The sequence below is a fragment of the Arachis hypogaea genome, chromosome 20 (assembly GCF_003086295.3).
Source record: "Arachis hypogaea cultivar Tifrunner chromosome 20, arahy.Tifrunner.gnm2.J5K5, whole genome shotgun sequence".
Classification (NCBI taxonomy): Eukaryota; Viridiplantae; Streptophyta; class Magnoliopsida; order Fabales; family Fabaceae; genus Arachis; species Arachis hypogaea.
This window is the reverse complement of record NC_092055.1, coordinates 130,947,375-130,957,531: the sequence shown is the minus strand read 5'-3', so window position 1 is coordinate 130,957,531 and position 10,157 is coordinate 130,947,375. Positions and strand designations below refer to the sequence as shown.

The window sequence follows — 10,157 nt, the reverse complement described above, 5'->3', positions numbered from 1 at the left end:
TAGCCAATTTTTTTATAGAATATGTTTCTACTTTCTATTTAGGTGATGGTTGATAATGGTACTTTTTCTCAATTTCGAGATTAAGAAGGATGGTTGCGATACCTATAAAAATTTATATGCTTCACTTATAAAACACGAATTTATTAATATTGTTGGCTTATTCGCATCACCCCGGCACGCGATGAATACGGCAAATGAGTGTACGGTGTGGCACGTCGTTTTGCGTTGCGAAATTTCTGTAAAATGGTCACAAATTTAAAGCGAATCTCACCTAAGTTGGACCTATTATCGAATCCTTTTGTATTGAATTTTTAACCAAATTTTCCGATTTTTAATTTTGAAATATTTTAAAATTAAAACAAATTAAAATCTAAATTTAAATTAAAAATAAAATAAATCAAAACCTAAAATCTTTTTAGTGTCTTCGCCTTTTTTCGGTCCGTTCTTTGTGTTTCTCTGTGTTGTGCATTATTAAGAGTGGTACAATGTGCATTCATAAATGTGGAATAATAATAACAATAATAACAACAAAACTGTCGCTTACACGTTTGTCTTTCACCTGTAACATCATGTAACTTCGGGTTAAAGTTCCCAACCACAAGTAACATCTTAAACATCATGCACTGCAGTTGATTCACTTTGTTTTCTTTTTCGCCATTGTTCGTTCATACATTGAAATCCTTCCTTGTGTTCACAGTTATATAACAATCTTGTTCAAACTTACCATCCTTGGATTAGTCATAAGCACGATTGAGATATAACTAGAAATTTTAATCAGTATTTCAACTACCTCAGGTGTCACTCCCTTATTTGTTAGTCAACTTGAAATCGTCCAAAGCCACCAGGCCTAATAATAATAAATAAATATACAGAAGAAAGATCTTAACATTTTTTACACAAGCTGAAAATTTAGTTTCAGGGTTTGTTTATATGTTATTGCTCATAGAAAGAAGACCAAGTCAATAATTAAGATTAACCAAGATTCTAATTTATCCGCTGAATCAGTTAGCAAAACAGCAAGCAGTTATATAAGCTAGCCTAGTAGTATAGTTTTTTCACTTGTATAAATACTGATTGAGCTTGTTTTGTAAAGGAATTTTTTCTATGATCATTCATTTAATACAAACACATACACAAATTTATGATTCATCATGAATAGAACTTCGAATCTTCCTTTACTTTTTCTCATGGTATCTTGAGCTCATTAAGATCTATGGGCAAAATAGTTTCAATTTCCACCACTTTACCCAATGCGAAAAATTTTCTTTCTCAACCAATCCTTGATAAACTTGATAAATCTACCTTCAAAACATGGGAGCAACTTGCTCTTCACACAATTGGTTCCAACAGTCTCGAGGATCATCTAATCAAAGAGAAGATTCCTCCAAAATTCTCCACTGATGCAGAAAAAATAGTAGGAACAAAATCTTCACATACAAAGAATGGAAGGCTCATGACCACTACCTCATGACTTGACTTCTCACGTCTATGGTGGGAGTGTGTATATAAGGTAATCTTGAAGGTGCTGGTTAGGAGAATGAGAGATGTTATGCCAGGATTAGTAGGCGAGACACAAAGTGTGTTTATAAGGGGTCGGAAGATTCATAATGGGGCTCTTATCGCATGTGAAACGGTTCAGTGGATCAAGCAGAGGAAGAAGAAAGCGGCAATAATAAAACTAGACTTCCAGAAAGCATACGACAGAGTCAAGTGGAGTTTTGTAGATCTTGTACTGCAGAAGATAGGTTTTAGTAGAGGATGGAGGGGATGGGTTATGGAGTGTGTCAGCACGTGCTCTATGTCAGTATTAATAAATGGTTCGCCATCCAAGCCATTTAAGATGGAAAGGGGCCTACAACAAGGGGATCCTTTGTCCCCATTTTTGTTTGTACTTGTTGTTGACGTCTTACATCGGATGATTGGAGAGGCTGTTAGGAATGGCCGCATATCGTCGTTGTTAGTGGGGAGAGATCATATTGAGTTGTTGCATCTCCAGTTTGCAGATGATACTGTTTTATTCTGCCCTCCCGAGGAAGAGACGATCAAGAATTACAGGAGGCTGCTACAGTGCTTTGAGTTGATGTCAGGTTTAAGCATTAACTTTGATAAATCTAGCTTGATCCCTATCAACTGTGATGAGCGGTCGGTACAACGTATGTGCAGTGTGTTGGGATGTAAGAAAGCCACTCTTCCAGTTAAATATCTGGGCATCTCACTAGGAGCAAACCCAAGGTTGGTTAAGACGTGGAAGCCATTAATAGACAAAGTGGAGGAGAAGCTCAGCATCTGGAAGGCCAAGGTCCTCAATAAGGCTGGTAAGTTGGTGCTTATCAAATCTGTGTTGAATAGCCTCCCGATTTATTATTTGAGTTTGTATAAGATGCCAAAGGCTGCAGCAGAGAAACTAATTTCCTTGCAGAGGAGATTCCTATGGAGTAAGGAGGATGGGAGGAATGGTATGGCTTTGGTTAAGTGGGATGTGGTTCAAGCTCCGAAAAAGGTAGGCGGTTTAGGAGTTGGGGATGCTCTGATACGCAACACTGCTCTTCTGTTTAAATGGTGGTGGCGGTTCTCTAAAGAGGAGTGTCCTTTGTGGAAAAAGGTGGCCTGTTCCTGTAACAACCTGAATCCAAATGAGCTCCTGTCCTCACAGGAATTACCTACTCGAGGGGGTCCGTAGAAGGACATTTGTCAGATACAGTACAAGAATAAAGAAATCAAGCAGAAGATGATTACTAGGCTGTCCATGGAGGTGGGTGACGGGAGACGAACTCAGTTTTGGGAGGATATTTGGATTCATGGAGGTTCTTTGAAAGATCATTTTCCAAGGTTCTTCTCAGTTTCAACACAAACAGGATCAGTGATAGGGGATTGTGGGTTTTGGGATGGGTTAGTGTGGATATGGAATTTTCAGTGGAGGAGAGATTTATTCCAATGGAAGTTCGATCTAGTGAACCAGATTCACCACACTTTGAGACTGGTGAAAATTGAATTTGGAAGAGAGGATAGAGTTGTCTAGAAATATGATAAACATGGAATTTTCTCTACTAACTCATTTGTGCAGGTGTTGCAGGTGGAAATGGTCCCAGAGGAAATATCAAGCTACAGCTTTACTAGGACTATCTGGAAAGGTCTTGTCCCACCTAGAGTGGAGTTATTTGTCTGGTTTGTCCTAATTGGCAAGGTCAACACGAAGGAGAGACTCAGTCGGTTTGGGGTCATTCATTCACCAAGAAGATAATTTATGTGTTTTATGTAACAATGGTGTGGAATATGGCCATCACTTGTTTCTTGGTTGTAGCTTCTCTTGGCAGGTGTGGTGTGCTTGGTTATCATATGTTGGTGTGCAATGGGCTTGTCCGAGTGCAATAAAGGAGCACTTCCAAAGTTGGACTGAGATCTCAAATAGAAAAGAGGAGTGCAAGAGATGGATGGTGTGTTTCTGTGCGATCATTTGGAACATATGGTTGGAACAAAACCGGAGGATTTTCCAAAACAAAGGAAAAATAGTTGAGGAGATCATCAACATGTCCTTTCTGAACTACAAGGAGTGGTTAGGTGCAGACCCCTTCTGTTGTTGATGGCAATGCCGGAGATGACAAAAGGGATATCTAAATTTGTTTTACTTGTTTGTTTTAGTTTGGTTCCTATGCTGTTATCATCTATGCTCCACTTGTTGTGTTGAGCTCCTCTTTCAAAAAAAAAAAATTAGTTAGGAGTTGCGAATATAGGCAGATTCTGTTAGTGAGTGATTAGGGAATAAGTTTGTTAGAGTGCTGACTAGATAGTTAGTTATGCAGCTCATTAAGTTGCTGCTATTTATTATCTAAGAAAGATGAATTGAACTGGTTTTTTTGTGCAATCAGAAAATGAATTCAAGGGTGACAGAGTTGTGATAGTAAACACACTCTCCTCTGTTTTTGAACTTCGTGAAGTTCTTCCCTTCATCTCCCTTGAACTCACCATTTCAACATGGTGCGGTGAGCGCGGAGGGGAATGATGATAAAAGGTTGAGGAACTTCGAAAGAAGTCTGCAGCACATTTCTTCATTCTTTGTCTTCTTCTTCTTACAAAATCAATTTTTTCTCATTTTTCTCATCTAATTCTTCTCCTCTTCCCTTAAACTAAATCGATAGAGACTGATGAGATTTGCTTTGTCATGCATCAATCTGGCACTGGCAAACATTTCTGATCAACGAGATTGAGGGAAGAAGTTCTGAATCTGCATCAACAAGATTCATTGATTTGATTCTGAAATTAGGGTTTGCGAACAAGAGGCGATGGAACGTGAAGGTATTCCATCGATTTCTTCAGTAGACATTCATGCACTTACTGCGTTGGTGAATCAGATCAACATGATGAACCAATCAAGCACGAACAAAGGTCAATCAAATCCAGCATTGGATCCGGTGAGTCCTTATTTCTTGCATCCTGGAGAAAATCCAGGATCAGCCATAGTTACTGTTAAATTGGTAGGGAGTAATTTTCAACAGTGGAAAAGAGACATGTGGAGAGCATTGAAGTCCAAGAACAAGCTGAAATTTATGGATGGATCGATTCAAAGACCACCAGAGGATGATGCATTGTTTGAAGCATAGGACCATTGCAACACATACATTGCTTCTTGGATCAATCACTCTCTAAGCCCTGAAATTGCTCAAAGCGTCATGTAGATTAACTCAGCCGAAGAATTATGGAAAGAATCGAAGCATAGGTACAGTCATGGTGACGTGTATAGAATAGCAAAATTGGAAGAAGAATTATTTGCAACCAAGCAAGGAGATGCATCAGTAACTGCCTACTATACTAAGCTGAAATCGATTTGGGAGGAATTGAAAAATTTACGTCCAATCCCAAACTGTTCAAGATGTGTGGAGAAGTGCAATTGTGAGGTGAACATAATGAGAGGTTACAAGAAAGAATCTAGAACAGTTAGGCTTTTGAGAGGTCTTAACGATTAATTTTCAACTGTGAGATCTCAGATTATGCTGATGGAGCCGTTACCTACGGTGGATGTAGCCTTTGCGTCCTTGTTGCAACAAGATCGGCAGCTGTACCTGAATGAAGTAATGAAATAAAAGGCATTGTTAATCAATTCAAGAAACGAAAATAGTAGCACAAACACAAGAGGAAGAGGTAGAGGCAGAGGGGGAAGAGGCTATGGCAATAATGCAAAGAATGGAAGAGGCTCCAAACAATGTTCTCATTGTGGCAAGCATGATCACTTGGCAGACACATGCTACAAAAGACATGGCTTCCCCCCTCATTTCAAGAACAATGGAGCCATGATCAACAACATGATTGCTGAAGATGATAATGAAGTAAGCAATCAATCTCAGAAGGAAGAATTTGGCAAATTTGAGCCATATTTCACCTTAGAACAAAAGGAGGCTTTGCTTGCTCTTCTGAACCAACAAGATGCACACCCAAAGTATAGCATAAATCAACTTGTCACCACAACTCTACCGTCAAACCAAGGTATCTCTTATATAATGTCACTTTCTACATTCAGTCTTAAATCCTGGGTCATTGACTCAGAAGCAACCAATCACGTGTCATATGCCAAAAATTCATTTCAAAACCTATACCAAATCAAACCCGTACTAGTCAGCATGCCTAATGGCACAAATACATTAGTCAATACTGTAGGAACAGTTGTGTTTTCTGATCAATTTTCTTTGCTACATGTCTTTTATATTCCAAATTTTAAATTTAATTTGATCTCTGTCTCAAAATTGACAGCTGATTTGAAATGCAAATTGATTTTTGATGAAAATAAATGTGAAATCCAGGACAAAACTACCAAGAGAACAATTGGTGTAGCTGAACAAAGGAGAGAGCTCTATGCTTTTGAGAACCTCACACCCATTCAAGCTACATCACAAGTTGCATCTGCATCACTTGCATCCACACTGTCAGCACAGTCCACACACTTAAAGCACTCTGAACTATGACATCCTAGATTAGGACATTTACCTAATGATAGAATTGTTGTTATGAAAAAGGAATACAAAGATTTAAAGTTTTCAATTTGTAATAAGCCTTGTGATTCTTGTTATTATGCAAAACAAAAACGGTTGCCTTTTATGTCAAGGATCACTAAGAGCATGAACAACTTTGATATTGTCCACATTAACAATTAACCAAACAGCTGACATATTGACCAAAGTATTAGCTCCTAACATGTTTCAAAAATGTTGTAGCAAACTCAGAATGGTGAATGTCACCGATTCTGGTTTGAGAGGGGGTGTTACATGAGCTAATGAGTCATGTATAATAGTTAGCAAGATAATTAGTTAGGAGTTGCGAATATAGGCAGATTCTGTTAGTGAGTGATTAGGGAATAAGTTTGTTAGAGTGCTGACTAGATAGTTAGTTATGCAGCTCATTAAGTTGCTTCTATTTATTAGCTAAGAAAGGTGAATTGAACTGGTTTTTTTGTGCAATCAGAAAATGAATTCAAGAGTGACAGAGTTGTGATAGTAAACACACTCTCCTCTATTTTCGAACTTCGTGAAGTTCTTCCCTTCATCTGTAAACCCCGGTTAAATTAGTAGATAATTAGTTAATAAATTATTTTTTAATAAGGAGGATTAGAAATGTGAATATTATATCAAAATAGGGTAGAGCTCATCGAAACGAGAATTTTGACACTAATTTCGAAGAAATCGGTCCAAAAATTAGACCAAACGGACCGAACCGGTTGAACCGGACCCAAACTGGGCCGTCGGTCCAACCGGACCAACTCATTAAAATGAAGCTGAACCCCTTTGTCTCCCTCATTTGGATGCAGCAGCGTGAAACACTTCCAGGGAGGGGAGAAAGCTTCCGTAACTTTACGGTAAATTTCCGATCCCCGTAACTTCTCCGTCCGAGCTCCAATCGCCGCACCGTTTGCGGCCACGCGTCCTCCGCGTCGAGCTCTACATTTCTACCGGAACAATTTCACTGGTAACTTGTTTAATCACTCTCAGCCCTCTTTTCTCCCAATTTTCGAATTTTAAGTGGGAATGTTGAATTTCTTTGATTTCTGATGTTTTAGGATCCAATTAGCTTGAGAGAAACGTTCACTCTTGCTTATGTGAAGCTTGGGTAAGGTGAGGATACGATAATTCTATTTTAATTTCATTAAATTTGAGCTTTGAGTATTAAATTGGGTATATATGTATTATGAATGTGTATTAGGTTGAAAATAAATAATTGGAGCTTGAAATTGTGAATACTGGAACTTGGAGGAAGCGGATTAGTTGAGTTTTGAGGGGCTGTCTTGGTTTTGAATAAATAGCTTTGGTCGTTACGTGGAAATCGGCTAAGGTATGGTTTAGGTTTCTTGCATTTAATATATAATGTTCTGTGAAAACTTAGGCTAGATGACCATAGGATAAGTTGGAATGCAGGTGTATATTTAATATTTAGTAATTTGTCGATGAATATATTTGGTTGAAGTTTATTGGATAATTAGTTTTTAATTTTGGATGGTGAACGTTGTTATGTTAATTTGGAGAGAATTATGGTTGAATGTTATTGTTGATTAACTAATGATTTGGTGAATTATTGATTTGAGGTATAACTATTGTGGAGGTTGTTGTGATAATGAGGTATTTTGTGTTAAAAGCCTAGGATTTGTGAACTATGATCCTTAGTTGAATTTTGGTTGTTGGATTTGAATATTGTATGAGTTTAATTGTTGATTTGAGGTAGATTTATTGTGGTGGTTGTTATGATGATGAGAAAGGGTATGTTGAATTGAAAAGAATACAGGTTTGGACCCAAACAGGGTGGCAAAGTCCGAGTTTTAGAGGAGATGCTGCCGAAATTTTATAAAAATTAGAGATTTTGTTTATATGATTATTTAAAAAGATTTAGATTTAAAGGTTATATGGTTTGATTTTGAGTTATTAAGAAAATGAGCATGTTTTAAGTTTAGTTCATTTGGAAAAGAATGAATTATGTTTTGAATTGGAACTATTGATGGACGGAATGAGAGGTGTGATAATGAAGGATAATGATTGAATATGATTGACATATAATGATGAATGAGATGTGATTGAGAATGATGTGGATGTTGATGAATTTTAATTGAATTATTTATATGGCTTATGAATTTGAATAATCTGAGATACGAGATTCCCTGGATTAAGTGCCGTGGCTTGCCACCACGTGTACCAGGTTGAAAACTCGATACTCTGTTGACCCTACGACGTAAGTGTGACCGGGCACTATATAAATTCCCGGGAATGTTACCCCCATTGAGCAATATTGATTATTTGAGAAAAATCTATGCATAGACTCTTGGGGATGCACGTCGGGGGACAGTCTAAGGACAATTCAGACTTGTCGGGTTGGCTGGATAACCGACAGATGAGCCTCATCAGCCATAGGACAGGCATGCATCATATGCATATTACTTGAATTACTTGCTTGTGTATTAACTGGGTGTGCCTAAATGTACTTGCCATGTCAAATGTATATTTGTTATCTGCAGTACTTGTAACCTTCTTGTGCTTGCCTTTGTCTGTTTAGTTGTCTGTGAAAATGCATGATGGAGTCGGAGGTATGGAGGAATGGCAGAATGGGATTTAGATTTAAGGTTAAGTTAAGTTAGGTTTAAATATCCTTAGTAAACCACCTTTTATGGTTTCTGTTTAATACTTTAAGCTCTACAATCTGAGTGTCGGCGTTCTAGGATTGCCTCTGGCATTCCCAGGACCTTATATATTATGTGTGTGACACCTTTACCATACTGAGAACCTCCGGTTCTCATTCCATACTATGTTGTTATTTTTCAGATGCAGGTCGGGAGCCATCTCGTTAGGCGTCTGGACTCTTAAAGCGGAGGGGTTACTGGATAGTGTTGTTGTATAGTTTTGTTGTACAGTGATGTATATATATGTACTTAGCTTTCTCTCCGCATAACTTGTCCTTTTTGATCCTCTTAGAGGTTTATGGAGAGGCAGGATTGTGTGTATGTACTTTTGGGTTTTGGATATGTATGTATATATGTGTAAATATTCTCCGGCCAGTCTTGACTTCGCAGGCTGAGTTAGGAGCTTGTTATTTTGTATCTTTGGCACTCTATTCCTACTTCTGTTATCTTATGTTTGACAGTTACAGTTTTCTTAGCATGCAAGTTAACTCGTTCCTTGAGCGTTGCGCTTTTATTGTGCAATTTTTATTTTCCCTATCCTTCAAGGCTCCTAGCATATTATAACTCTTCTGCTATTATATGTACTTATTTTATTTTAGAGGTCGTAATACCACATCACCTCTGTTTTACGACTTAAGCGTAAAGCTTTGTGTGGTAGGGTGTTACATTAATGGTATCAGAGCAGTTCGTTCCTATAGAGCCTGAAAGACGGACTGATTGTGCTTCTGTGCATTCTCTGTATATGTGTTTATGTGCTATTAGGATATCTTATTGATATATATGGCATAAACATTTATGAGCATGCATTTGGAACTTAAAGCATTAGACCTGCGATATTGAGACTGATCAACTTAATATCACTTGTTTGGTGTGTATAGGGACCAGATGTCGACTCGCGGACGCGGTCGCGGGCGAGGTAGAGGTAGGACAGGCACCGTTACTCCTGTACCCACAGGGACTGATCCAGTAGACTTTATGGCTGCCTTGGGAAATATGGCTGCAGCTATGCAGGCAACAGCTGAGGCACTGGGTAATCAGATAAATCAGGGTAATCATGGGAACAATAATGATGGAGACGGTCCTATGACACTTGCTACATTTCTGAAAGTTCGCCCTCCGACTTTTAGGGGAACCTCAAATCCCACTGATGCAGATAATTGGATTCAGGCTATGGAAAGGGCATTACAGGCACAACAGGTTCCTGAAGAGCAATGGGTTGAATTTGGAACTTATCAGTTGCAAGGTGAAGCTCAGTATTGGTGGCAGGGAACACGACGTATCCAGCAGCCTGATGGTGCTGCGATTCCTTGGGAGGTTTTCCGGACAGAGTTCTATAAGAAATACTTTCCTAATTCAGCTAGAAATGCCAAGGAACTTGAATTAATGCAGTTAAAGCAGGGACAAATGACTGTTGCTGAGTATACCAGTAAATTTGAGGAGTTATGTCGCTTTTCTCGTATCTGTCAAGGTGCGCCTGAAGATTTTGCTGAATGGAAGTGTATTAAATATG

General features: G+C 38.4%; 1 long non-coding RNA gene across 1 annotated transcript; it reads left to right on the top strand.

Annotated features, from left to right (window-relative positions):
• Nucleotides 1-6,789: 6,789 nt before the first annotated feature.
• On the top strand, nucleotides 6,790-9,078 carry LOC140182659 (uncharacterized). The gene is made up of 4 exons (XR_011878655.1): nucleotides 6,790-6,951; nucleotides 7,043-7,097; nucleotides 7,186-7,314; nucleotides 8,790-9,078. It is a non-coding gene; the product is annotated as an uncharacterized lncRNA (long non-coding RNA).
• The last annotated feature ends 1,079 nt before the right edge of the window (nucleotides 9,079-10,157 follow it).